This window comes from Schistocerca gregaria, chromosome 3 (assembly GCF_023897955.1).
Source record: "Schistocerca gregaria isolate iqSchGreg1 chromosome 3, iqSchGreg1.2, whole genome shotgun sequence".
Classification (NCBI taxonomy): domain Eukaryota; kingdom Metazoa; phylum Arthropoda; class Insecta; order Orthoptera; family Acrididae; genus Schistocerca; species Schistocerca gregaria.
Window position 1 is genome coordinate 219,248,222 of NC_064922.1, and position 5,398 is coordinate 219,253,619.

The window sequence follows — 5,398 nt, forward strand, 5'->3', positions numbered from 1 at the left end:
AAAAATGGTGGGAAAGTTTAAAATACATCGTGAACGAAGTAGCTCAATTGTTTTATTGGGAAATTTACAAACTCTCAAACTGCTCTTTCTAGTCACAATGAAGTACTGAACTGAGACATAAAAATTACACCATTGTCGTCCTTCCCCAGTCTTGTTCCCTAACAATCCAAATCCAAAATGGCAGAAAAGCCCAACTATGAATGTGGGAAATTTGAAGTCTGGTCTATCGCCTCTATCAGTACTGTCATAGCAAAATATAAAAGTGAAGCTTAAAGGGACAACTATTAATAAAGTAAAAATTTACGTAACCTGAATTTAAGGTGTAAGAGAAGTGTTATTTCCAAGACAGTCACACGTATTAGTAAACATGAATATACTTTTGGAATAGTATTTAAAAGAAGGTAGGAAATTTGGTTACTTTAACATGACTTACATTACTTACATACACGTATGTACCTCTGGTGTCATATTAAAGAAATGTCAAGGTCAAAGGTGTGTATTACTTACGTGTAACAGTGCATATCCATACCTAGCTGATAATACGAAAATAATGCAAAAAACTGTGCTGAATTAGAGTTTTTCAATGAAAGTGAAAGCTATTTGTGTACATAAGTATACCTCTGCATTTAATAAGTATGATATGAAATTACGTGTAAACATGGCGCCACATACATACTATGCATTATTTAGTTAAAATGGTGTAAAATATTTCTCCTCTGAATTTCATATACCACACATCATATACCATACATCAAGAAATGTATTTCGCACACGGATGTGCTCTCTCTCTCTACCGAGCGAAGTGGCGCAGTGGTTAGCACACTGGACTCGTATTCGGGAGGACGACGGTTCAATCCTGTCTCTGGCCATCCTGATTTAGGTTTTCCGTGATTTCCCTAAATCGCTTCAGGCAAATGCCGGGATGGTTCCTTTGGAAGGTCACTGCCGATTTCCTTCCCCATCCTTCCCTCACACTAGCTTGCGCTCCGTCTGTAATGACCTCGTTGTCGACGGGACGTTAAACACTAATCTCCTCCTCCTCCTCCTCTCTCTCTCTCTGTCGCATGCAAAGTAATAATTTTTCTCTGTATCTTGTACGTCAGATACTACACTCACTGACTCAGACGTTCCTATTCCATACTCATTACTAATACACGATCTCTCACAGACAACACAATCGTTTCTATACCCTCTCTCACAATCCCTCTCTCCCTCACTCCTTCCCACACTCTCTCATTCCCTACCTCTCCCATTCCTTCTCTCCCTCTCTCTCTCTCTCTCTCTCTCTCTCTCTCTCTCTCTCTCTCCCTCTCCCTCTCTCTCTTACTGTATGTGTGTGTTTGTGTGTGTGTGTGTGTGTGTTTGTGTGTGGGTGGGTGGGAGGTGGATGAAGGTGGGTGTGGCTGTGTACGTCTTCCTACCTCCATCCCCACCTCTCTTTCACACCAACACACACACACACACACACACACACACACACAGACACACACAAGCACATACACACAAATGTACACAATACACATGCTATGGGCTTCTGTGCAGGATCCCACTTCCTGTGAGAGAGACAGAAAACCATGTGAAGATCTATAGCAGTTACAATGCTTCAATGAATTTTCATCAAAAGAATACAACTTACTTTATTTACATTTAACATAGGTACATACAATGGATTTTAAGTACAGTGTTTTCTACATGCAATACGATTGAAACTGATCATTAAATTTATCCCTCTGGAAGGTGGTATTCACCTCAAATGATAGTCTACAGTTTACTTTATTTACATCTTTGAGGATCTTACAATACGGACAATTTACTATGTATCATTAAATTTTTTTCATCAAAAAGTTGGTATTCACATCAAATTACTAGCTACAATTTACAATTTTTACATGTTTCAAGTACTTACGTTATTTACTATCTTAAACACCCATGCCGGTGTATTTAATTTATCAGGAAGTATATATCGGTTGTCACCCTTTGCAGATATGTAAACTTGATACCGTTCAATAGTAACTGCCCAAAGCGTTTTACTAATTAATCCAATATGCAATGCCCTTAGTCATCAACTGTCCGCCCCTTTACAGAAGATTGTTTTCTGCCTTTTGTTCTGCACATTATGCACCCAGTCACGGCCTCAAGAACGTTCATTTATGCTCAGTGACTGATCTTCGTCAAACCAGCCACTTTTATCTTCACCAGTGGAATAAGGTATTTTTTATTTGCCGGTAAACCGGAAGTATAAAACATTGTTAGCATAACACTCCCAAAATTTACGTGGATACTTGTGTTTTGATGTGTTATCCGAGTCTACCAGGGCCTGTGTAATATCGTTTTACAAAATTCGGCGTAACTTCGTTCAAGATATATCCATAGTGAAAGTCGAAAAGAAGCTTCTTTTAAACAATAAAAATTGCCAATCCAAATGTTATATGTCAAAGACGGTATGGAGTCTACTCAGTTCAAGAGCAACAAAATTTTCATTAAGTATGATACTCGTTTGAAAATATGGCTTCGCTGTTCGTACAGCTGCCCCATAATAGCCTTCCTACTATGTTCCTAGTCTTATGTCTAGCACCTTTCATGCATTTTTCATGGCTTTGACGAAAACAACACTAGTCTTGAGTTTGAAGCTACTCTTATCAAGCTCACTGGCGACGTTCCCTGGAGGAACGCATTCGAAATTACAGACGGGATGATATTGCAAAATTACCCAGTTGAATAGGCGATGATGTACGATACTTCAAAATAAACAGTCTTAAACTAGATTAATCGAGAACACTTTGTTTTGTACTGTAGGTGCTGGTGTGGCATTTGGGGGGGGAAGGAGGGGGGCAGTGTATATCTAGAAATCGATGTCAGTGTGTCATCTGCTGGTTTTCTTCTTTGTTGTTGACTACGCATATCACAAAAATTACATCATCTTGTTGCTTCACTTGCCGTTTTTTGTCATTTGACCGGACATTTCTTACTATGTGTCTCTTTACCACACCTTTTGACCTTTTTGTGTATTCTGCTGCATTAAATCACTAATTTGTACGACCTTTAATTAGCACATTTTTAATTTCTTTAAGTGTCCTGTAACAATCGCGAAACTTCCTGTTTTCTCTAAAGCGATTAGATGACTTTAACTCATTAACCTTCAATGACGTCGGCAGATAATAGAAGAAGTGCGTTTTCTGTATTGTGTACATCTCTCTTTCCTAACATGACTTGAACAACATCAGGTTTCACACTAGTGAGCAGCTGAGACTATAAACTGGCTAAGGTTATGTACGTTCATTATATGAATGCATTTGGCACTCATTTTCGCTCGTCGCCGCTAATTCAGCATTAAGTCCCTATGAAGCTGAAATAGTTAGGTCCTTCACTTTCCTTTCTGTCCCTTCCACCTTCAGCTTTGATTTGTGTATGTTGGTGTCAAAATTGTGAAGGTAAGCTTCCAAGAAAACGCTAGGCTCCTTAAATACAAGCCGGTTTGTTGTAACAGCAGTAAATATTCATCTTCTACATACCGATATGGACGAAAGCCCATCTGATTTAATGTATTATAATAAGTCGATTAGGTTATTCGACGAAGTTGAGCCTACTGAGGTTGTTATCTTCTTCTGCAATATCTTCGATGCTGCTTCCCTTAGCAGAATTCTTCGTCAGGAAAATGAGGGCGTCAGGCTGCCAGTTTACTTGGACGTAGTTCCTTAATCATACTGCAAACCCTGTATGGGACTTTAATGAGCCAAAAGTGAACTGAGATGATTAATGAAACTTCCTGGCAGATTAAAACTGTGTACCCGACCTTTCGCGGGCAAGTGCTCTACCAACTGAGATACCGAAGCACGACTCACGCCCGGTACTCACAGCTTAACTTCTGCCAGTATCCGTCTCCTAACTTCCAAACTTTACGGAAGCTCTTCTGCGAAACATGCAGAACTATCACTCCTGAAAGAAAGGATACTGTGGACACATGGCTTAGCCACAGCCTGAGGGATGTTTCCAGAATGAGATTTTCACTCTGCAGCGGAGTGTGCGCTGATATGAAACTTCCTGGCAGATTAAAACTGTGTGCCCGACCGAGACTCGAACTCGGGACCTTTGCCTTTCGCGGGCAAGTGCTCTACCAACTGATCTACCGAAGCACGACTGACGCCCGGTACTCACAGTTTTACTTCTGCCAGTATCCGTCTCCTGCCTTCCAAACTTTACAGAAGCTCTTCTGCGAAACATGCAGAACTAGCTCTCCTGAAAGAAAGGATACTGTGGAGACATGGCTTAGCCACAGCCTGAGGGATGTTTCCAGAATGAGATTTTCACTCTGCAGCGGAGTGTGCGCTGATATGAAACTTCCTGGCAGATTAAAACTGTGTGCTCGACCGAGACTCGAACTCGGGACCTTTGCCTTTCGCGGGCAAGTGCTCTACCAACTGAGCTACCGAAGCACGACTCACGCCCGGTACTCACAGCTTTACTTCTGCCAGTATCCGTCTCCTACCTTCCAAACTTTACAGAAGCTCTTCTGCGAAACATGCAGAACTAGCACTCCTGAAAGAAAGGATACTGTGGAGACATGGCTTAGCCACAGCCTAAGGGATGTTTCCAGAATGAGATTTTCACTCTGCAGTGGAGTGTGCGCTGATATGAAACTTCCTGGCAGATTAAAACTGTGTGCCCGACCGAGACTCGAACTCGGGACCTTTGCCTTTCGCGGGCAAGTGCTCTACCAACTGAGCTACCGAAGCACGACTGACGCCCGGTACTCACAGCTTTACTTCTGCCAGTATCCGTCTCCTACCTTCCAAACTTTACAGAAGTAAAGCTGTGAGTACCGGGCGTGAATCGTGCTTCGGTAGCTCAGTTGGTAGAGCACTTGCCCGCGAAAGGCAAAGGTCCCGTGTTCGAGTCTCGGTCGGGCACACAGTTTTAATCTGCCAGGAAGTTTCATATCAGCGCACACTCCGCTGCAGAATGAAAATCTCATTCTGAGATGATTACTATTTAGGCAATGGTGGGTGTTGTAGCATTTATGTTATATTGCACTCCGCTTTTATTTCCCACGTTTCATTATAGTTGGCAGTGCATACAGCGAAGCTGCACCAGTAGCCGCTAGTCGTTAGCTGACTATACACCACGTCGTGTGGGAACACGGAACGTTCCGGAGGTTTCATATGTGAGGAGTAACCGTTCGGATGGGGGCGCCAAGCCGCACAAGGCTCACAATTGGCTTTTGTAGATTACTATTAAATTATAAGTTCCCACCGTACCGATGGTCTTGCTTGTTCTGAGAACAACAAATCGGTCATTTAATATCTTCAACAGCTTGTATAGTTTTATGAGAAAAGTTAGATGTTTTAATAAAGGTAAGCTTTTATTATATGTTGAGATGGACCAGTCAGAAGTGAGCAGA

General features: G+C 41.8%; 1 non-coding gene across 1 annotated transcript; it reads right to left on the reverse strand.

The window, feature by feature from the left end:
- Positions 1–4,359: 4,359 nt before the first annotated feature.
- Positions 4,360–4,434, reverse strand: Trnas-cga (transfer RNA serine (anticodon CGA)). The gene has a single exon. It is a non-coding gene; the product is annotated as a tRNA-Ser (tRNA).
- Positions 4,435–5,398: the final 964 nt, after the last annotated feature.